The sequence below is a fragment of the Pimephales promelas genome, chromosome 22 (assembly GCF_988280905.1).
Source record: "Pimephales promelas chromosome 22, fPimPro1.hap1.1, whole genome shotgun sequence".
In the NCBI taxonomy this organism is placed as follows: domain Eukaryota; kingdom Metazoa; phylum Chordata; class Actinopteri; order Cypriniformes; family Leuciscidae; genus Pimephales; species Pimephales promelas.
Genome location: NC_142790.1, coordinates 11,243,101 through 11,268,985, shown reverse-complemented (window position 1 = coordinate 11,268,985; position 25,885 = coordinate 11,243,101).

Below are 25,885 nucleotides of genomic sequence, written 5' to 3'. Positions count from 1 at the left end.
GCATTCTGAAAACTTTTTCCTCAGAGCATCTGTTAACTGAATGAATTGAGAATCTCACGTGAAAAATCTAATAACATCAGCAATTGTCATTCAAGCAGCTGATTTCTGTACATGAATGCAAAACTAAATGCATATTGAAGCATAGGGCGAAGTCAGGATCCATTAGCAACGATTTGAGACAGAAATAATTAAAAAATTATACAAAACTATGTAAATGGCGCTCTGTGGCGCAGCAGGATTTTGAACACGGTCCTGAGGCGTTGCTGGGCGCCGCCGGTATGTGTACACTTATAGATAATAATGTGTTCGAATTTTAATTATGTGGCGCGACGCGGCGCTGAGCTTCTCGTCCGGTGTGCGACCCAACGTTAATTTTGTGAAACTGTAGCTGTGGTTGAATACTTACACGACATGAAAAGATGTGTCAAATGTACATGATTTTTTATTTTTATAAAGTTGTCAAAAAGGAGGACCAGCCACGTCAACTCCTTGCAAGAGACCTGCCCCTTCAAACCCTCTCCATCATAGCTTCGTCCAGTGACTCGTACAGTAATATCTGTGATAACTAATTTACTTTTAAACCTGACTTCTCTTGCGGTTATTTCAGTTTAAGGAAAAACAAGCATGTAAACGCAACATTTATAGAAATCGAACTTTACCTCATCCATGACAACTAATTTTCGATTCCTGTCTCTGACTGATTTATCCACGGTGGAGTTGAAAACAACAGTTCCCATCATTCCGCGTTTCTCCACGTCGTCATCAAGCAAAGCCGTTGTTGTTGTTTTGAATGTAGCGCCATCTAGCGGCATCTAAATCTTAGGTATTGTAGCTTTAACAGGGTAATTTAACATGATTGAAACTCTGTTGTGACAAATCAGCATTCAGAATTGGAGCTATATCTCATGGTGTGGCAATGATTTGACAGGCCAGTCAAATTTATTATAACAGTCATGTGAGCATAATTGACCAAATGCGTGTTTGCGTGCTGACAGAGATTCATCCTGCTTTCACTTCGACCGTCAAAAGAAGAAAGCAAACAGAGACTTCAGATCTGAACAGGGCATTCTGGTGAACGCCTTGTTGATGGCAGATGACTGTTTTTAGACTTGCCGTTCCTTCCCCGGTGACAGATTAATAGCTATCCCCTCGATATCATTATGACATACTTTCAGCATCAAGGACAATCCAAAGAGCAATGGAGCAAAAATGTAGAATGTAATATGTTTTGCTGTACCTCAGGGAGACAGCGAACCCATGCACGGCGAGTCTGTATCTGAAACCGTCCCAGAGGAAAGAGCCGGCCACAGCACTCCAACCACAGCAAAAAACTTTTACTTGAGCTCAAATTAAATTTTTCATGGTGATGATTCCTCTGGAAAATTAGAATTGAGTTAATTAGCTGGAGAAATGTTGTTTCCAGTGTGTATTTTGACTTTCATGTGTCCGATTGTTTCCAGCACCAATGAAAGATTTTGAGGAATGGAACTTGAGACTGTTTATTTATAGCTGGTCTACTTTCCTTCTCGAAAAAAAAAGAAGATCCAGTTTCTCTGTGGAAAATCCAAACTTGAGAAATAAATATCATCAGCAGGTCAGGTTGCATCATAAAATATATTGTAACCCAATAGCAGACAGAAAAACATCATTATGTTTCTCTACTCTTTTTATATTCTTTTGTATAGTTTTTAAAACACAACATGTTTCATACATTACCCCCCCAAAAAAGATGTACTCTCCCTGCAGTCAAATATATTGTTTTATTGATTACATGTGCTTCTGCCGATAGTGAATATGTTTGAAAGCAAGTATTTCCACATCTGTCCTGTCCGTGTGCTCCAGGTTCTCAGTAGATCCGTGTCCCGTTGGGAGGTTTGGATGTGCTGCTTTAAATGGAGGGTGATGACAGCACTATGGAAGTGCTACAACAATGGAGTTTTGTATGAAGCCCGTAATTCTCTGACAGCAGATCCTGCTTTCCTCTTTAAAGTCCCTCTTCCAGAGGAAGTCCGTTTCTACACACACATATATCCACACAAATACAGAGACGCAACCTCAATCCAGCCTTTCTCCGCACATCCAGAGCTCTCCGGTTGGATCTGATACACCTGCCAGGCCTCTCTGTTTCATTTCCAATCACACAATGGATTTCCAGTTCTACTGCTGGCTTCAGCGTGTGTCTCTGCGGACATAAACGTGACCTTAAATAGTTCTTCATTTCTTTCCACTGCTTCTCTTTGCCAGTGCCAGCTATTCTTTCATAAAGAGGATCAGGGCTCGCAAATGTTGTACCCTAATGGCCGTCTCTATGCATAATGAAAGAACCTTTGTTGTCCTCTGAATAGACAGGTTTACCTTCAAGTCCAAATGAAATAGCACATTTCAGTACCATTTCATTGTAAATTCATTTGTTTTAATTAGGGCTGTCAATTGAATGTGTTATTTTTTTGTGATGAAGCATATAAAAATAATAAAAATTAAAGAAATCCTTTCCCGACACAAAAATTCCATAGCAATTCAAGCTTAAATAATTTTTTTTTTTTTTTTTTGCAAAGTTTGCAGTCAGTCCAAGCTTCTTACAACAGGCCTCAACAAATTACTCACAGCAGAAAATGAAGGAAGAGTTTTCAAATTCTCAAATTGTTTCGAAACAGATGGAGCACAACAGAATAAAACAACATCTAGACATGTTTTCAAGGTCGGGTGACTTAATTTTACATGTCTTTACCGTTTAAAAAAAGTGCCACTTTTTGCTACATTTGTAGCATGACAGGTGTTTTCAGAATAACATAACATTTGAACTAACCTACTTTTCCAAATGTGTAGTGGAGTAGTAGAACCAAATGAACCAAATGCATCTCTGTTTTAAACATACCAGTATTGAACATTGTTGTTTGTTTGATAGTGCATAATAGGGAAAAAAATAATTAAAAAATACATTACAATAAACATGATCTCTTTTTAAGAAAATTAAATTAAACATTGGCATATATATATAAATAAGTATGTATATATATATATATATATATATATATATATATATTAGGGCTGTCAAGTGATTAATCGTGATTAATCGCATCCAAAATAAAAATAAAATAAAAAATAAAAATAAAAATAAAAGTTTGTGTTTACATGATATACAGTATGTGGGTGCACTGTGTATAATTATATATATATATATATATATATATATATATATATATATATATATATATATATATACATATATATAAACACACACACATGCTTGTATATATTTAAGAAATATTTTCATGTATATACTGTATATAGATTTATATATAATTTATATGATATGTAAATATAAATATTTATATATAAATAATATTTTTTTCTTAAATATACATGCATGTGTGTGTGTGTATATATATATATATACACAATAATTATACACACATGTAAAGCATACTCTGTGTAAAAACAAACTTTTATATTTTTATATGTATTATATATACATACATATATATATATATATATATATATATATACATTCAAAAATGAATGCAATTAATCCTTCCATTGATCCATATTCTGTAATTATTTATACTTGTTATTTTAGTTTTGCAGTATAGAAAATATAGATATAGAATATAGTCAGAAATATATTTATATGTAATAATAAGAATTATTTAAAATATAGTGCGCCCTAATTTCTTTGGTGTCATAACTACTTTTTCAAAAGGGGATCTTGACAGTTGTTTAACTATAATTTAAATTACAAGTAGCTTGTAGCTTCCCCACACTGATACATGGCTCATGTGTGCTTGATTGCATATTTTATGAGAATAAATACATATACACCTAAGTGGCTGCACCAAGAATTTAGAAAACTGCACATTAAGAACACAGTTGTTTGAAGTGAGCCTCGCCACATGGTTTTCCATATGAAAAATGTGGATAGCGACAACATTTAAAATTCAGATCACTTTCCTTGGGGACTCCCATTTACAATGCATGGCTGTAATGTATTTGTTGTCTTTACCACTTAGCCTAGCCATTGAACATCATTAGGTAATGTGCAGTCGCCGGTCGAGAAAAATAAAGTGTTTATCATCATTATTTGCAGTGGATGTCATTTGAGTGCCCCAGACTGACTTAAAGTGACTCGACTGTGCTCTATCAGAAACCCCGGCGTACTGCCCAACTCATCCCATTAATCATGGGACCTACAAACTGGTAGCTTGTGGAAGAACATCATTAGTGTGGTCTGTTTATAAAGGAGAAAGCAATAGCATTTGGGAAAGTTTACGACAGCCTGCGGAGAGAAGCGTTAGAGGCTGTTTACGCTCTTTAGCATCATTTGCATTGAAACACGATTAAAGCAGTTGTGTCGAAGATCCGGCACCTTATGAAGTCCACGTAAAAAAATAAATAAAAAATATACATATAAATAAAAATAAAACGTCCTTTAATAGTAAACCAATGGATGAAACTTTAATGAGAAATATCTGTCTGCATTGTAACAATGATAATAAAAAAGTAATGTTATTTGAAATTTGAAAGTAATTTAAATTGAAATAAATCAGATTTATTTAAGGAGAGTTCACCCTCAAGTTGTTCCAAAACTGTATGATTTTATCTATCAAAGTGCCCTATTTATGCTTTTTCGAATATTACCTTTCATTCAGAGGGAAATATAGCTCTTTGTGAATGTAAAAGGTCTGGAAAGTTTTAAAAAGTGTATGACAAATAAAGTTATTGTCTCCTAAAATAAATAATTGATTATGAACTACTGAAACGAGTTGTCAGCAAATCCAGTCTCACTTCTTGTTACAGTTCATGTTTATTCATCTTTGAATAAACCGTTTTCAGATGTGGATGCATGTTAACTTATAGGAGACCTCCAAAACAAAATGAAGAACCTTTAAAATTGCATAGTAGGGACACAAAATAACTTTAATCGATATCCTTACATAAGCTAACTATCAGCCTCTCACTGAGTAACAACTGAACATCCTATTAGGAATCAAGTTGTTTTCTTGTCGTTGTGTAATAATCAAGTTATAACTAAAGTTTAACTTTAACTTTCTGTGCTAAAGTGCAAAAGTTCAAAATGTAGTGGAGAACTGGAATGAACCAACTATTGTTGTTGTTGTTATATTTAATTGCATTATTATATATCCAATAAGGGTCAGTGATTCTGAGAATAATGCGGTTTCAAAAAAAAAAAATGCCATGTTACATTATTTTCATTTTGTTTAATAGAACTCTGCAGATCATTTCCTATTAGTTAACGGATTAAGAACACAAACTTAATTACAGTTGGGATGATGCTCCAAATTCCTGTCTAAGTAAATATCTAGCCAATATTGTTGTGCAAGAAGTAAATGTATCCAGATGGGAAATAACAAAGGCTAATATCCCTGGCTTACTTTACAGAGTCCTAATATTTGTAATATTGGATTATGATTATTTAGGCCAGCAAACTACATAGAGGGCAAACCCCAGAGTCTAACACTGCCCTGGAGCAAACTACATAAAATCTTATTTAACTATTTTGTTTGCCACATAGACAGACTAGCCATGTATCAGACTCTTAATAACAGATGTACTAGACATATGAGACAGTATGTACTAGACAGTACTTCACCCCCATTCTATTTCCATAAAACAGCACTGACATTAATTTCACTGACATTCACATGAAGACAATCATATATTACTTGTTAATATAGGATTAGTTTAAATTTTATCACAATATCTGGTTACACTTTATTTTGATAGTCCACTTTAGACATTCTACTAACTATTCAACTAAATGTCAACTAACTCTCATTAGAGTATTAGTAGATTGTAGACTGTTATGGTTAGGTGTTAGGGTTCGGATTAGGAGAACATATTGACTTGTAGTTGCCAAGATATTTATAGTCAGTAGAATGTCTGTTGGGGAGCATCAAAATAAAGAGTTAGCAGATATTAATGGGGTACTTCACCTTTGAAAAGATGAATGTGTATTTAAATGGGTCATTTACGTAGAAGGAATGTGAAATTATTTTTGAATTTGGAGCTTTCTAGACTGAAAAAAAGCCAGATAATGTATTTTGGCTTATGTAGATGAAACACAACAACTCCCAGAATGCACTTTCTTCACTGCCCTAGGAGGCCACGCCTACCGGTAACAGAGCGCAGTAGTTAAACAAAACGTCTAGGCTACTAGTGAGTCTCTGTGATGAGTCTGCCCAGGATTTCGAGATCGCCCAAAATGTCCGAGATTCCAACACAGTCTCATGAAAGTGCGTATATACCATGCATGTCATTTGTCGTGGCAATTTTACGCCTAAAATGGTTTTTGCGTGCATATGCTACGCACTGAAAACTCCTTTGGTAGGTTTAGGGGGGAGGGGTGTGGGGAGTTTGTGCGTATTGTATGCCATAAAGTGTGTATCATATGCACGCGAAAAACGCGTACCATATACACGCAAAAATTATTTTTGGCGTATAAATGCCACGAGAAATGACATTCGTGCTATAGATACAAACTTTTATGAGATCGGGCTCGAGATTTGGGTTTTGCGTACTACAGTCCCCATTCATTATGTTTACTGGGACGAGCAGGACGAGGCTAGGGCCGCGGGAGAACGGCGTGAGGCCGGTGGCGTGATTACCGATGAGCAGCGATTTTTGCGTCATCGGAGGACGCAGGTTTTCAACTAATACAAAGCTTAATGCTAAATCCTGAAGTATCCCTTTAAGCAGAAAGTCTACTAATCCTCTAATGACAGTTTAACCCTCCCCCCCAAAAAATCTGTTATTACATATTATATATGTAATTAAACATAATAATATTATGCTTTTAAATTTGTCTTAAACCTTAAATACATGTGATTGTACACATCTTATTTAGATTTATTCATTTATTTAAAGTTTAATTTAAATAATAATATACTAAATAATAATAATACAGTTTAAAAGAACATAAACACTAACTAAAAGTACTGTTATCAGACTCTTACATGCATATTAAATAATAATTATATAACTAAAATAAAAATATGATAGTTTAAATGTATAATCAATTTAATTAGCTGAATATATATATATATATATATATATATATATATATATATATATATATATACAGCCCATTCTCACCCCCAAGGCGTCACTTAACTGACGTCTTGGGAAGCATTTTTAGCGTCAGTTAGATGACGCCCTAGGATCGCGTGTACCCTACCCCCACCCCACACCTAAACCTAACCGCGTCCTCTAACTGACGCTTTCCTTTAGCGTCAGTTAGATGACGCCGTAGGATCGTGTCATGTAAGTGACGCTAAAGCGCGCCTAAAACGTCAAATATTGAAGCATGGTCAAAGGTGACGCCTTGGGGTGAGAATGCGTTGATATATATATATATATATTATATATATATTATTTGACAGGACTTTAATTTCATGATTATTTCTATTGTCTTTGAAATATGGTTCAAGTGTACAACTGTACTGACAAACATTTATGGATGTCAAGTATTTAAATTTATTTGTAATTAGTCATTTGTAATGACGAAGTTGCAATTTAGTACATTTAAGATATATTAACCTTAAATGTAATATTGAATTACACACTACAATTAAAATGATAAAGTTATTTGCATATACTTTAGCACATTAGTCAACACATCAAAATAAGGGTAATTCTTTAAAGCACAACAAAAGAGCAAAACAATGTTATTGCTATTTTAAAGTAAAAACTTGTAATTCAGTAGGCCTATTGCAAAGTGCACGCTTTAAAAGAATAGTTATAAAACTTTACTCTCTTCACGTAAACTTCACGTAAATATAATTTCATTAGTGTTATATTATACGGTAAGTGAATTTTAATAACAAATGTACTTTTAAGATATACTTTAATACAATTTATAAAACGGTTAGTTCCAATCCTTGATTCTGATTGGTCAATAGCTGTGCTTTATTCACGATAAAACACGGCTATGACCGCTTCACCCAACGGTTCTATTTATCACTGCGCCCTTAGCAACACCCTTAGCAACCACACATATCAACGTAGGCTAAACAGAAAAAAACTTAAGAATTAAAAAGGCTAAAATGTTTAAAGTAAATTTCGATTTACTAGGTGGCATGACGATGGATAAGTGGTTTGAGGAACAATTTGGAGAGACTTCTACAAATACGAAACGTCATGCTGAAGTGCTGAAATGTAACATTGACACATTCGAGAAGACTCGTAAATACGTAATGAAAAAAAATACCGTGCAGCAAACCCATGAATGGGCAGTGAAATGCTTCGGTGATTGGTGTAGTGAAAAGGGTTGCGGCATTAATTTTTAAACAAATAAAAAAAAAGTACACGTTACATGTATTTTTCTTTTTTATGTTGTATGTTTACTCTTTTCACTTTAATGAGATTTGTGGTGAATTAAACAGTAAGTGACATATACATATAATCTAAGACATGCAAAAGCTTTGAATGCTATCTGAGTTCTTTCAAATGTTCCTGCCTTCAAATAAACATATATTTAGATATGCTTTGTTACATGTAGGTGTATCTTGCATTTTCCTTTATCTCTCTGCCTTTCTCTCCTCGACTCTGTCTCTGTCTGCATAATAGGAGTGGACTGCGTCTCGCAGCTTCCTGGACCCTCTTTCGCTTGCAGGCAAACATCCCTGAGCCTTTCAGAGCGCAGTACGCGCCGCATTCTGCAGGCTGCGATTGGAGCGGATGGCTCTCTGTTCCCGAGCTCTCTGCTGCCCGCCATCATGACACGCCTTTGTTTAGAGTCTGTAAGATCTTGACATATGCCTCAAATCGTTTGCTCTCGCTGAGCTGTGTCCCTTTCCACGCATGTGACGGGAGACAGTGTTCGGCCGTCTGCTGATCGAGATGGGAATAAACAGAAGCAGTGCCACACACACATATTTTGGCTTTTTATTACAATCCTTGCAAAACAGTGATAAAAGACTCATCTTTCATGGTTTGTGTTCACTTTTAAAGTAGTAAATTATCCAAGATTTCAAGGAATCCCTGTGGCTGATGCCCCGTTACCCTTTGACCTTTTTAACCAGAGACAGCCGCTGGCGTTTAGTGTCATAACAGCTAAACTTCATGGTGTCTTCTAACGCCAAAACACCTTTAAACATTGGGGTAGTTGCATACAGTCGCTAACTGGATTGTGGAAAAGAAGGACACTTTAGCATTCTCTTTTTAAGTGCTTAATAGGGAAATAATGCACTGTAAAGAATGGATATTTAAGTGTGAACTGAATGTTTTTGAACGCTTACAGTAAGTGCACGTCAATTACAATTAAATGAAATTGTGTTATAGTTCAAATTTATATTAAATTCATTTAGCTGATCTTTGAAGGGCTTTTTGACCCACTTGAGTAGGACTTGTCTTTAAGTAATTTCTTAATTTAAGTGTACGGACGAATGCATTGACAAGCATTTTTGGTAAACTAAAATACACTTTCTATTGTAATTTCAGTAGCACTTTATTTTACAATCCTGTTCCCCATGTTCTAACTATGCTCATTATAGTAATTGCAATAACTAGGTAATAACAAACCCTGAACCTACCCCTAAACCTTAACCCATGCAGTAACCTTATTACCCAGTATTTCTTTAGGTAAGTACACTGTGTACACATAAGTGCACATCCTAAAATAAAGTGCAACCATTATCTCTATTGAAAGTTGAATTTAATGTAGTTAAATATATTTGTAATTGCACATTCGCAATTATGAAGTTGCAGTTTAGTAGATTTAAAATATGTTACATTTATTGAATAACTGACGACATTCCAAATTTGAATCAAGTTCCATATCAAGTTTCTCTTTGGCTTGCTAATGGTGAGTGAGAGAGCTGGGGTTATTTTCGATCCTAGCGCCACAACAGGAAATCACTCGCTGTCATTGGGAAAACGTCACGTCAAATTGGACAATAGCCTATAGTATCCACTGCATATTTACATTTTATTTTGAATTTTAATGTATATTTTCAAATAGACTATATTGAAATTTGTGATCCATTTCAATGAACCTTGCCATATTTCATTGCAAATATTAAATTACCCAGTAGGCTATTACAGGGTTGTAGACCGGTCGCTTTGGAAATTAAGCAATATAGGGATATGGCATACTACAGGATCATTTAAAACAAAAGCAAAATGTCTGCATTTTGTTACTGAAAGTGTCTTTTTTTTCTCCGCACATGGAATGACTCGCGAAATCCAAATGTGTGCTTAAATACGCAGATAGATTCGCATTTGAGTTGCTTGAAGGTCAGGTGCATCTCTGACACACGCAAAGGGTGGGTGTTGAAAACGGACTGTATGGCTCCTCTAAAAAGAAAAATACTGGAAAGCAATGACCGCCTTTAAGTGTATAATCATGGGGCAAACGGAAGGCGTTGTTTCTCAAGGCTTAAGTATGTGCAGTCAGACAGTATTGGGGTGAATTGACTGGTGAAGTCCTGAGCGTAATAACATCACGAATGGTTTTACATTGAAGTTGGGTGAAAGCCACAAGCATCTCTCACACACGATATAGGGTACAACATATTCCTCTGTGGGCTATAGGACGATGGAGCCTATGTCACATATTGCCGTGTTTAATTAGACTGACCAAGATCATTATCCAGGCTTATAAAGTAGGCTATACTACAGGTTAATTTAAAACAAAAGAACATTTTCTGCACATTGCTGTTGCTGAAAGTGTCTGATGTCACACACTTGCATTGCCTAATGCCGAGTTCAGACTGCACGATTTTGGCTCGCAGACAGGTTTTGAGAAATCGCCGACAAATTCCAGAAATCACAGGCAAATCGGTGCTCATCTACGCGAGTGACAATCAAAGTGTGAATGAGCAAAGACGCGATCTGAGAGAATTGTCGATGCCTGTAAGATATTTGGCATGCTAAATATCCAGCCCGTTCTCATCCTTTAACGTCATATAGAACGCTATATGACAAAACGGCGCTATACTACGTACATGGCACCCTTTATCGTTAATATAATACGCGAACCCAAGACGTTATAAATCCTTTAGCGTGAATATGACACGCACACCCTACCCCACACCTAAACTTAGCCCTCACAGCACGTGTTATATTAACGATAACGGGTGCCATGTGCGTAGTATAGCGCCGTTTTGTCATATAGCGTTCTATATGACGTTAAAGGATGAGAATGCGTTGAAATATCTGGACCTATCGACAATTCAAAATCCTGCTGTTTGAAAAGTGTTCTGACTGGATACTACATCGCCAATTACCAACAGCCGAGAGAGCAAGATACAGAGCAGTGGGGAATTCGGGGAGGAGTTATAGGTCAGATATCAACAAGCATGGCATTGTTTCAGAAAAAAAGGCTTCTTCTCTGTATATTTGGACCCAAGAAATGGAAGAAAAATCAGTAGAAATTTGGCAAGAGCACCCGTGTTGCTCAGGAGCATCGGGCTGTTTCCTTGTCACATCTCGCATTTCACGAGTTCACATTTACATCAATTAAACAGACTAGAGATTATGCGTATTTGGCGTGCTGTCCAGGGGGAGGGCTCCGAGCTCTGAATTTTTGCCCGAACCCAGAGTGCCCCCCCCCCCCCCGTTGTTGTAAGAGTATTTAGGAGAAGAAGTGAGGAGATGGGGTGGTGGTGGGATGCTGTTAGACTGTCAATGAACTGAGTTAAGTTTGCTGTATATATACCTCTTACTTCATTGATTGGGAGTGCGCTCCACTCGTGTCTAATTAGGCTTGATTACCTGAATGTGCTCCACCTGTGTTTAATTCTGAACATGCTCCTCCCGAACTTTGTTAGTAAAACATCATGTGTTTGTTGTGAAGCGTACGTAGTTTGCGCGCAGCGTGCTAGACAGAGTTGTCGGTGATTCCTCCTATTGTAAAGTCATGCAGTGTGAAACCTTCTGTCGCCGATCCATCATGCAGTGTGAACACAGCAGCGACTGAATGCTGAAAAGAATGTGAAAAGAACAGTGAGCCGACTACTTTGAAAATCGTGCAGTCTGAACACGGCAAAACGAAAGTCCAACTGCGTCCTTTAAAACGACTGTGGGTTGTATTGATGCTGAAAAAGCGTCTCTTACCCACGATAAAGGCGTGTTCGGCCAATATACTCCTGCGGGCAATTAAGGGATGATGGGACCTATATTGTCGTGTTTTTAGTTAGGATACACACATTCACGTTTAAATTAGGTAGGTACCCAGATAGCAAACTGACATTGAATCAACGTGGATATATGACATCGAAACAACGTTGATCTGACATTGTTTTGCTCATCGAATTAATGTTGAACCAACGTCAGACGCGTCATTCTTTCAAAACTAACGGAAAATCAACTTGAAATCAACGCGTTGTTTCAACGTTATGAAAGCAAACCAATTTTCGATTTCATTTAGCTTTGAAGAATGCCGCGTCTGACGTTGGTTCAACGTTAATTCGATGAGCAAATCAACGTTGTTTCAATGTCATGAGAGACGTCGTTTCCACGTTGATTCAATGTCAGTTTGCTGTCTGGGTACCCACGGGCGAAATTGTAGCCTATGCACGCTACTGTTGCTGAAAGCGTTTGATATCACGCACTTGGATAGTGTAATTCCAAGCGCATCCTGTAAAACGCAGATGGGTTGCATTGGAGATGGTTAAAGGGATACTCCACTTTTTTTGGAAATTGGCTCATTTTACAACTCCCCCAGAGTTAAACAGTTCGGTTTTACCGTTTTCGAATGTATTCAGACGATTTTTTGATATTTAGAAGTATATCAGTAACCAGACAGTTTCTGGTCTCATTGACTTCCATAGTATGTTTTTTTCCTACTATGGAAGTCAATGAGACCAGAATCGATCTGGTTACTGATATTCTTCTAAATATCAGAAAATCGGCTGAATGGATTCGAAAACGGTAAAACTCAACTGTTTAACTCTGGGGGAGTTGTAAAATGAGCCTGAGGCTCAAAACGAGGCTACCAAAATTATCCAGAACTCCTCTTGCTGGACCCTTGCCAGAACACCGGGGAGTAGAGCAATCAGGGGAAAGGCTTACAGACACAGCCTTAGCCATGTCTGTACCATGGCATCCAGTGGAAAAAGGTCAGGTCTGCCCCTGTGTGCTCTATCTACAGCCCCAAACTCTTCGATGGGGACACAAGGAGCAGTGCTGGCCTTCTGATCCTCCCTCCCGCAGCTAGGTTCTGGACAGGAGTAAAAAGGAGCAGCCTGCCAGACGAGGGATAAACTGCCAGAACTCCTCGGATTGCTTCTTTGGCATCTAAAACCTTCTGACGACTGTGCTGAAAGCGTCGCCAGGCATGCCAGATCGCGAGACCAGAACTTCCAGCAGAGAGGCTCTCTCTTTATCACTTATATCACTTTATCACCAAGGCTAACCTCTTCAACAACATAGCTGATCCGGAAGAGAGAGAGAGAGAGAGACAGATTGCCCATGGGCGTTTTTTTTACCTGAGGCATCGACTTGAACCCAACCACGCTAAGTGAATCCAACGATTGTTGAATAATCAGATGAAATTGAGTTATGAACACAGGCTGAATACTGGGCTTTCCATAACTTTGAGATCTCATTATAAAGATCAGTAAAGAAGGGGTGGTCATGTTTGTGTGGCCACTCGATATTTAATGTAGCCACTGCATGAGTAAAATCCTCCAGCATTTCTTCATACAACTTATACTGTAAAATATTTCCAGGACTTCACAAGATATAACTGTACCATTTTACAGTAAATTACATTATTACCAGTTCACAATATAATACCGTTTTTAGAATTTTACTGAGAAAATAATGCATGCGGGGCTATTACAAGAAACTACTGTGAATACTACTGTGTTTTTTTTCGTGCTGCAACTGCGTCATCTGACTCAGATGATCTGAGCTCTCTGATCTCATCCGTGGTCTCATTCAATGGATTCAGCAGTAAGTGTTTAAATGTCAAACTTTGTCAATTTGATGACTGTTTTTTTTATATGATAGCATGTTATTTTATACATGTTTTATAATAAAATTAGCATTAGTTGTAGGTTCTGTTGTCATGTTTTTGTAACTTAGCTGAAGCAGACTCACGTCTAGGTTTGACTGCTCAAATTTCAATGAACCGACGTTGGTTGTAGTGTTAATTGTACCGTATTATGTTAACTGTGAGATTTCACATTTGCTACATCGTCGAAAATTTCACTTTAGCTTTGCTCAATGCTTTTCTTAGTTTCTCTAACAGGGTTCTCTCTTTTCTCACAGCATTATTCTACGGTGACCACCAGAAAATAAAGTTATGAGGTAAGTTGGACTTCATGTGGGTATTATGACAGTTCTTATCAATTAGATAAATTATAGTGTTGTGGATTTGGCAAAAGTGGAATAAATTAATCTCAAATTAGTAATGTTAGCTGGGCAAAATTTTCTCTTCTCCTCTGCTGTGTTTGTGTGAAACGGAGCAGCCGTGGTCTGTCTCTATTTTTCAACTGCTCTGGGGTCGTGTTGGCTTTTTGAGGAGTAGTTAACCGAGCCTGCTTGAAAGTGGTGGGAAATTTTCCAGTTGATAGGGACGTGTTGATGTGAGTGAGAGTGGGTAGTAATATTGGTGAGATCTCCTGTAGTAGGTGGGAGGTGATTGCCCAGATGACTTCCTCCAGTTGCTTAAATGTGTAGTGTTCAACACTGCGTGAGATACCGTATCTCATCATGCAACACGCATGACTTGACCTTTCATCTCCAGTTTCCTGCGTGACCTGTGGCGAATGAACTGTAATTGCAATTGAGATTATCAGAATATCCTTCTTGACTCATTATTTGACTACCAATACATGTTTTTGGAAATTGAATGGGGCCACAGCGAAACACATATAAACTTTGACATGATTTTTCTTTTGTTTTTTTCCTCCTGTCCCAACACAGACAGACGGATTTGCACACACAGTGAATACCAAGCAGCTTCTGAAGACAAAAATATGGTGATGCTCTCGCGCAGGTGTCATTAATAGAATTGATTACGTCATCGCGTCATCTGATGTTCATGTTCATGTTTCAAACTGTAGAATGTTTTTTTCAGTATAAATCATTTTTTTCATAAATGTCTTGCTAATCTGATCAAATAATGAGTTAAGAAAGACATTGTTAAATTACAATTTTGTACTTGCTGTCAGTGTTGTAGTCGAGACCACCTCACTCGAGTCCGAGTCGAGACCGAGACCAGAGAGAGTCGAGTTAGAGTCAAGACCAAGTCCATAGAGAGTCGAGTCCGAGTCGAGTCTGAGACCAGAGACGGTCGAGTCGAGACCGAGACCAGTGAGGGTTGATTACCTAATTTACTTTTATTTACTTTTTTTTACTGAATTTGCTTAGAGTTTAAAAAATATGATCAGTTTAGGGTAAAAAGGCCACATAGTAGGTGGTGTTAAAAGTAATTTTATTACAATTTGTCATGCGCAGTTGCGCACTAGAAAATCACCAATCACTGGGCGTGTCAATCAATTTAAAGAAATATTTTATTAACATACATTAATAATCATGAAAAATATTTTGAATTGAACTCGAGTGGACTCGGGAATAAGTCCGAGTCCTAAAAAAAAAATGTTCGAGTACGAGTCAATTCCGAGTCCAAATGCACACGAGTCCATGACAAGACCAAGAGCATTAAAATATGGTCTCGAGACCGAGTCCGAGACGAGTCCGAGTCTCGAGTACTACAACACTGCTTGCTGTACAGTTACTTGCTGACCAATCATGACATGCCACACTGGAAATGAAAGGTAAAGTCAAGTGTTGCATTATGAGATGCGATATCTCATGCAGTATGTGTTCTGTTGAATGCTGCATATTTAAGCAAATGCAAATCATCTGGGTATTCCATGCATACATCTAATTTTCATAGCCTAATGTGCACAGTATACATTAAGGATGGGTTTTACAGTATACATCGTGCAGTGGTAGAAATGTGTACATTGGTAAAATTAGACATTTTTATTTATCATTTATACCATGTTAGGTGTTTGGTGTTCAGTGTACAGGGCTGCTTCACATTATGTGAGAGTGAAACAAAGCAGGATGTTTCCCAAACAAGTCAAAATGAAGAAGGACTTGCCATTAAGAGGTTGTTAGCATTAATGCGAAACAGAATTTAGTTGTTTACTGTTGCTAAGCAACATCACAACTTTAGTGGAGTTTAGCATGATTAATGTGAATTCAACTGCAGTCACAGGTGTGTATCTGTCTTTTTAATATTAGTTTCACTGTTTTGAGTTATACAAGTTGCATAATGTGAAGGTTTTTTTTTTTTCACTGATGCCAGGCTTTTTCATGAATAATCTTTTCTTTTAGTTTTCATCCATCATGATCCAAAACAAGAGAAATTATTAAATGTGATGAAGTATCTTTCATTGAAATCTCTGGATTATACAAAAATATACATTACCCAACATTTCATGATGAGGGATTTTCCTTCCACATGTTATTGAAAATGAATAGTTGCTCATGTAAGACATGTTCTTACGTTTAAGAGCAATGGAATATAATTTTTCACTGCGTCACATCGCACGAGAGGCTGAAAAACAGTGACTTGATGCAACCACCATATACTTTAGTCTGCATATGTAGATATTCAGCCATTAAAAAAAAGCTCATAATTCTTCTCAGTTGTGATTAATTTGATTAATTCATTGGCATGAGATGTAATTAATTTGATGAACATCATTAATTGATTGGAAACCCAAACATAAACCATTTTCCTTTAAACTATTGTGATATGTAAAATGATAATCTGGTCAGACTGCCAACCCCTACACTGTATTCATTCTATTTGTCTGTCTCTGAATGATTTCTTTGTCATTCTAAATCATGAAATTCTCCAGTATCATCGATGTGTCGCTCATCCCTCCAATCCCCTTTCCAATTCACAGCACTACTAGAATAATAAAAAGCCCAAACCAATTACCAGCTAAATGTTCCCAGTATCCAGATGTTGAGATGGGAATGGAATGGGGATAAAAGCCATGCACACGAGAGAGGAGAGCGATGTAAAAATAGGTCATGGAGAGGAACATCTGATTGCTAGAGCATGGCTGCAGCATTTCATGCTACATTAGTTTGCTTTTTGAAAGCTAATCTGTGTTTTCTGCTTAATTTCATGGAGGTGCAGAGCGGCTACCTGGTGCTGCGGTGGGGTGGTGGAGCGGAGACTACGACATGTATTAAATCCCCCGTGAGGCCGTGGGCCTGTGGAGAACCAGTCATGTGCGTTGAGACGCTCTGTCTACATGCATAATGAGAGTGTGTGATAACAGTGAGATTCCATTATAGGTTTATACGATACCGCTGTTAGTCTATCGCACTGCAGTGCAGGTACGGAGTGGCGTCACGGATCTTTGGTCTACTTTAAACAATGAAACACTCAAGGGCTCTCATATTTAGATTACCAATAGGCTTTAAAAATACCTACAAAGAATAAAGATGCCCTACAGCATTAGTTGTATAGGAGTAAACTCTCAGTTTCTAACAGTATACTATTTAAAAATTGTCTCTCTTTCTACTCATAAACTACAGCCACACCACAGGATGTTGAATAGACAGAAAGAGGAATTTACTGAATTAAAATGCAGATAAATAAAAAACAAATTCATTAGCACAACACAATGACAAAACAGGTTTTGTCTTTTCAGTTGTTTGTTATGTTTGAACTCAATTAGGTTTCCAGATGATGCTGTTTTTCACCGATGTAACAGCATTGGATGCTGCCTTCACATGCTTTTGGCATTATCGTAAATACATATTATAAAAATTGGACATGAATGCCGTAATACACCATCATATTTACCTCTTGGAAGTTTGTGGATAATTTCGATACCCAACTACCCAAGTTGGACGTGCCATAACAGCCCATTCTCACCCCCAAGGCGTCACTTAACTGACGCCTTGGGAAGCATTTGGACATGCTTCAATATCTGACGCTTTAGGCGCCCTTTAGCGTCAGTAAGATGACGCCCTAGGATCGCGTGTACCCTACCCCCACCCCACACCTAAACCTAACCACGTCCTCTAACCGACGCTTTCCTTTAGCATCAGTTAGATGACGCCGTAGGATCGCGTCATGTAAGTGACGCTAAAGGGCGCCTAAAACGTCAAATATTGAAGCATGGTCAAAGGTGACGCCTTGGGGTGAGAATGCGTTGGCCATAAACTTTTAATATGTCGGAAAGGAGAACAAATGCTCTGTGACTGATAATCTTAATTTGCTTTTTTTTTTAACACAACAGCTACATAACCTTGTCTTTAAAGTTAAAGTAGTGCATATTTACATATATGATTAATCATTTGAAGCATATTTTATGTTTTATACACTGCGAAAATAGCCTGTATTTGATGTATCTAGATAGCTAGATAGCACAGTGAATGTAAGTGTGGCAAGCTGGGCGGGGCTGAGAACTGTGGGAAAGGAACTGGTTCCGCGAGTGCAAATGAGTGTTTAACCTATTTAACAATTTAAAAAAAACTCCATATAAATGAAGGTGACTTGAGTTGACCTGCGGGCCACACCAGTCTCGAGTCTCATGGAGGAGCTCCGAAAAGGATAAAAGGAGGAGTCACAACATTGCAAAACGAGAGAGGACCAGGCCTGGATTTTATGTTGTTGTTTTGTTTTAATTCACATGGTACTCCGTGAGGGGCTGCTGATTTCTGGTTTTGTCTCTTACCCGAGCCTTTAACATTGTCACGGTATGGTTGTCAATGGATTGAAATTAAATGACAGTTTGACAGTTGAAATTCAGTGATGTTAGTTAAAAGTGCAGTGTGTGAATTTTAGCGGAATCTAGTGGTTCGGTTGCAAATTGCAACCATCGGCTTAGCCCCCGCTCACCCCTCCCTTTCTACAAAGCTACGGTGGCCAAAAAAGGACAAACACATCGTCGTCTGAGACAGCTAAGAGTAACGAATGTTGGCTCATTTGAACTAAAATAACAAAGTAGATGAAGACCATCTCAAAAACTATCACATCTAGTGCAAGTATGATTTTGGCCACCGACAGATAACATGGGAAATGTAAGACAACAGTATGTAACATTGTCACTGTTGCTGTACCACAGAAGTGCTAAAGTTGGAGTAACTTACCTGTCCAGCAGAAAACAGGCAACTTCGCTGTTGTTTAAAAAAAAAAAATCCTGCTTTAACATCTTCCACCTGCAAGGCCCCACCGATGTTAATACGGGATTTATTCTATCACATGTCCCAACTTCGCCTGGCTGCATCGTGTTTTCTCTTCTTTGCCGACGAAGACTGCCCCTTTTTCGGCTCTTGTGCCAAATGAAATGTCAACGCAGTCTCATCCCAAAAAGTCATATAACTGACGTTTTGGGACGTCTTTTGGCCATACGTCAATATTCGCCTTTTTAGGGCCCCCTTAAACGTCGGTAGATGAGGTTATGGGATCCTAACTCTACCCCAGACCTAAACCTAACTCTAAACCTAACCCGTCACCTAACTGACATTAAAGTTAAAGCGTCAGTTGTATGAGGGCCCGGGATCACCATCTACCGACGTTTAAGGGGGCCCTAAAAAGGCGGATATTGACGTATGGTCAAAATACGTCCCAAGACGTCAGTTATATGACTTTTTGGGATGAGAATGTGTTGGATATGTTTGATCTTCCATTTGTTCAAATTTCACTGTTTACAATCATACCTCGTTACAACTACTACTACTACTTCTCTGTGCGTATTAAATGTAGTGATGGTGCAAGTTGCCTCTAAAAACCCCAACGAAGAAGAAGCAAAAACAACAGGGTGACAAAACACACTCTGTAAAGAAGTTTGTTCGTTTAGGGCTAGAAACATGGCAGCGCAAAATGGCGAGGTAAGCTAATTTTCATTACGGTTCATTTTGTAAGGTACACCACTCAAAACATAGTTATGTATATTATAATGGATTTCTGAAAATAAATATTCTAACACAGTCTCATCCCAAATCGTCATATAACTGACGTTTTGGGACGTATTTTGACCATACGTCAATATCCGCCTTTTTAGGGCCCCCTTAAACGTCGGTAGATGGCGATCCCGGGCCGTCATACAACTGACGCTTTACCTTTAACGTCAGTTAGGTGACGGGTTAGGTTTAGGGTTAAGTTTAGGTATGGGGTAGAGTTAGGATCCCATAACCTCATCTACCGACGTTTAAGGGGGCCCTAAAAAGGCGAATATTGACGTATGGTCAAAAGACGTCCCAAAACGTCAGTTATATGACGATTTGGGATGAGACCGGGTTGAATATTCATACATTTTACACACTGCACCTTTAACTGTTACACATTTTACAATAAAGTGCATTTAAATCATTGTGTTTTAATAATCTTTGGCATGCTTTAAAGAAGTTCACTAATTTTGATGTGTTTACTAAGATACTACAGCACATTTCAATTAATTTTTAATTTTAACTGTAGTGTGCTATTTGATATTACATTTCGAGTTAATATATTTTAAATGTTCTAAATTTCGTCACAAATATGTAAAGGACAAATATAGGCTAATTTAAATACATGGCATACAAGCTCCAATAGTGATGGCATTAGAATATACATATATGCTTGTCAGTACATTCGACATTTCAAAGACAACATAATTATAACATTAGATGAACTTAAGTGGGTCAAAAAAGCAGTGTTATGTTGAACTATTTGCATGTAATTGTGCATTTAATTATACATTTGAACTACAGTATACCTTTCCATTTAATTGCAAATGACATGCAATGATCTGAAACATTACATTTAGTTCACACTTAAGTACCCAGATAGCAAACTGACATTGAATCAACGTGGAAACGACGTCTCTCATGACATTGAAACAACGTTGATTTTGCTCATCGAATTAACGTTGAACCAACGTCAGACGCGGCATTCTTCAAAGCTAAATGAAAATCGAAAATTGGTTTGCTTTCATAACGTTGAAACAACGCGTTGATTTCAAGTTGATTTTCCATTAGTTTTGAAAGAATTGCGCGTCTGACGTTGGTTCAACTTTAATTCGATGAGCAAAACAATGTTAGATCAACGTTGTTTCGATGTCATATTTCCACGTTGATTCAATGTCAGTTTGCTCTCTGGGTATATTCTTTTAAATTATTATTATTTTTGTAATGCTTTGTAAGAGTATGCACAATTATGCTAAGAACAATGGTTCCACTCTGTATTTTGGTGAAAGATTGATGCTTTTGAAAGAGCCCCCCGATCTGATTCACAGTAATAACAACTTAGTAAAAAATACATAAGACATTTGGGCGAATTACCAGAAGAAACTGACACACTAGATGTCTTGTGGCTGTTATACCTACGGTGATCATTATCACTCAAGCCTTTTTGAGAGTCAGTGGGAGGTTTTGTGAATTAAAAGCATTTAACCTGACTCTAGCGGAGCTGCATTCTCTGCATAATAACACTGGTGCCCTGAAGCTAAGTGCTAATCAACGCTGGGCTGCCTCCCTCTCCTCCATTCCTTTTTAATTGGACGTATCCAGCTGATTTGGCAATAGGGCCCTCTTACAAGTACTTACTAAGATCATTGATTTGAGAAATGATCCAGTAGACTGTAAGTTATGATTGGGTGGGTTTGTAATGGCATTAGAGGGCCGTAGCACTGATGTCGTGTTTGCTAATTGTGGCTAATTTACTGTGAAGTTTATCTGAGGTTGGAGATGTTTGGGGACTTCCCTAATGATGCTTACAAGATCCACGGAATGCTTTATTAATAGCAGGGAAGACGGGGCGATTCAGCGATGTTAAAAATGTGCTGTGGTCCAGCACATACCTACAAGGTTATTCAGAAGAATGAGCTTAATTGGCCAAAAAGCAAAGGACGCGCCCTTATGTAATGAGGTTCATTTGGGTGCAACTGGAATATGGGACACGGTCTGTGTGTTCAGAGTATCTTTGTCTGGTTTTCCAGTAAAAACTTATCTTAAGACCATGGGTGATAGTTATAACGACGATCAAGTTTTAAAAACCATCCACACCCCAAACCTTTAAATTACGAAGAGAAACAATATCGTTGAAATCACTTTTTTTTTCCAGCAGATAACATTGACAGCCAATCAAAACCCTTCCTGCTTCAAAGAGCTTGAGTATTCAAAGCACCAGAAAAACAAAACAAAACAAAAAAAAACAGAACGATATCATGTGTTGATGAGGACACTAATGTTGCTATCGTTATAGGTATCTTTATTGTGATTGTTCTTTGTGTGGATAAGCCTTTAAACATACATTTCTAAACATTTATTAAACTGCCTTTTCCAGGTTATTTTTTTTTCCAGACAAATAATTTGTTTAAATTGGCTAAATTGGGAGACAAATATGAAAAGTATAGAGTTTACAGTATCAGGACCGACAGTTTTACAGTTTATGTCACAAGCCAATTACAGTAAAAGGTGATTCTTATAAAGAGAATATTATGCCAAATTTTACACTGATAATTTTCAATTATCAGCTTTAATATACAAAATCATACCTACAGGGTTTATAGTTTAAAGTAATCTTAAAATATATTTTAGAGAATATACATTACAGAGGTTGGGAGTAAAGACAACATGCTTTATTTTCATGTTATTTTATATTTAAATGCATTTTGATGAAAACTAAATTCAAATCAAAATTGATGATTTTGCATATTTAATAATATATCAAAGTTGGAAACAAAGAGTGGGACAGAAAAAAACAAAAGATTTAAATTAGTTAATCGATGTGTTTAAACAGCTCTATATTAATAAACATAAGGGTAATAGCAAAAGTTGGAATCTGCCATTTAAAAAATACCACTCAAGCTAGAGTGCTATTTTTCAGAATTTTTTTTTTTAATTAGTTTGAGTTAAAATAATCCAGATGTTTATTTTCATATATTTTTTTTAGCAAACACAGATATCTACATATATTCCAGTTTCAATGACTTTCAGTTGATCAGTGCTGTGACAAGGACAGTCAGCTCTGCTGGTGTGACGTGCTCAGTCCCGACGATTAATCTTCAGCGTGAGGTGTCACTCTGTGCAAGACAAATCAATGAGACAGAACTGTTCTTAATGTGAGATCACATTCACACCCACTCACCCTTGACAATATATAATCAAACAAGAGCTGCTGGATAAACTGCAGTACTGAAAGAAAAAAAAATGAATAGGTCCTTTCTTGTTCCTCATTAGGATTGGGAATGCTGATTTATGACAGAATTTCCATTGGCATTCCTTTAGGAATTTGGACAAAAGGCCAACTCACAATGTGACCCAGGCTAACTTACAATAATATTAAAGTTTTCAGTTTAACGATATAGGCAACCCGGTCTCATCCCAAGACGTCATATGACTGACGTTTTGGGACGTCTTTTGACCATACGTCAATATTCGCCTTTTTAGGGCCCCCTTAAACGTCGGTAGATGAGGTTATGGAATCCTAACTCCACCCCATACCTAAACCTAACCCTAAACCCAACCCGTCACCTAACTGACGTTAAAGGTAAAGCGTCAGTTGTATGACGGCCCGGGATCGCCATCTACCGACGTTTAAGGGGGCCCTAAAAAGGCGGATATTGACATATGGTCAAAAGACGTCCCAAAACGTCAGTTATATGACTTTTTGGGATGAGACTGTGTTAATATAGGAATCAAACTGAACTGAATCTCATTTTCAGCTTTTGCATCCAGAGCAAACTAGAATTCATAATAGTTATAGTGATCTAAACTCAAAATGAGAGAGCAGCTTTCTGCACGAACTTCTCACCTCATTCTTACCTTTTCATCCAGACTCTCTCTCTCTCTCTCTCTCTCTCTCTCTCTCTCTCTCTCTCTCTCTCTCTCTCTCTCTCTCTCTCTCTCTCTCTCTCTCTCTCTCTCTCCATATCCCCTCTGTTTTCCCCGGTCATATTATTCCATTTAAACTTCAATCCTATTTATGGCCGGCCTCTCTTCGTCATGCCCTGGGCTATCAAACAATTCATCCAGCGGCTCTGTGAGGCTGCACAGGCTATAAAAGCTTCAGCAGGGACTCATGGTGTGAGAAAGAGAGACGGTGGGGAAGAGTTGTGTTTGGGAAAGAGATAAAAAAAACAGTAAAGTAAAACAATCTCTTCAGTTCTCTAAACTAAACTACATTGTTTTTCCATAGTTTTCTCATAGTCACTTAAAACAGTTAATGTTAAGTTAGCACCGAAAATTATGCAAAGAATCAGAAAAAAAGACTAATATTGAGATATTGGAACACATTTTTTAACACATTTATTCTCTGGATATTTGGAAGAATCTTGGCATAGCTATTTGCATACAACAGTTCATAGTTTTAAACTTTCAAAAAAAAAAAAAAAACATCTCTACACACCAGTGTTTTATTTCATCCTATTGTACTGTCATACTCATATTATATAGTTTTTGAATCCAAGAATTTGGCGAGTCTTCTGAAACCATTTGATACCAGATCAACAATTATGATAGCCTGACTCTGTCATACTCATTTTCTAATAAGAAAATGAGTCTGATATCGCTCCGTTGGGCTTTGATTATGAGGCGTGTCTTAACCGAACCAGGAAAAAAAAAAGCTCTGCACTCAATTGGATAGTCGGTAGACCTACAACCAATCAGAGCAACGCAGTAAGTCAACTCCTTTGCATAGCGCAGTTTTCAAATACAGAACTTACTTATTTTAGGTTAGAAGTTAAATAACGATTGTTGGTTCTTTTACTTACTTCTCCATGAGTGCGACCAAAGGAGAAACCACAACGACCACAGGCTTTTCATTATGTCCCATCTTCTTAGCGACCGTCAGAGCCAGCTGATAAGTTACACTTTTCCCAGATCATGTCGGAAGGACGCCAAAAATGCCTTGATTGCAGTTCTCTGTTTGTCTATTAAAATTAATGCGCGGTCGATTTATTTTAAAACAGACGCGACAGCGGAATCGATACATCTCAATTCTCCAGCTGCAGTCATCTCTGAGGGAAATCAGTTAGCGCTCTTTGATAACGCGATGATTACGTCCTTGCAGATCATCTGTCCATCATCGTATAAAGCCTGCCCTGGCAATTTGATTGGCCCGTTCATTTCTTGCCTGATCATAATTTCTCCTCAATGGATCGAGTCCAGACTGAACTTCCCGACCAAAAAATGTTGTGGGCGGAGTTCGGGCTGGCATCCAGGCTACAATTAGGATGTTATTAAGTGAAAAGCTTAATTTCCACTGAAACTTTAAAATCGAACCCACACAAATGTGACCAGTTTGAATGTACAGAATGGAGAATAAAATTTGAGAACTGCTGACATTCAGTGAAAATTAACTTAGATTTCATCATCATACTGAATGAACTATTGATTTGGAACAGCTGGCCTCAATGTCATTTAGCTGATTTAAATGTTTCTCTTTTTATTTTTATTAAGGGACAAACAGCATACAGGTTTGGAACGATTCGAAACTTTAGAATACTTGTACAAAAGAGTACTTATTAAGGAAATAGTGTACTTTATACTTATTTAAGACTATACTTATCTCTTTCCCAACCATTGACGTAATTTTCAGGCAATGTTCCTTTTTCTAGGGAACTCCAGGCTGCGTCTGACGCAGAAGCTATGGGAACGCAATCACGCAGAGGCATTCCCATATCATCTACGTCAAACTCAGCGTCTTGTTCCCTTTTCAGGGAACCATGGTTACAGCCATAACCTGAGAAATTTTCACTGTTATACGGTAGGGGGGGCACTATTATGCATCTTCTGAAAGAGTACACAATCTCAGGATCAAAACACAGACAAAAATAAGCAGAAACAAGCAATAAAAGCACTGCTTATGCACTTTGTATTTTTAGACAAAAATGATTTTCTGATCAGCTTTTTGTTCAAAATGTTCCTTATATTAGTGTTAATAAAAAAAAGAATGCAT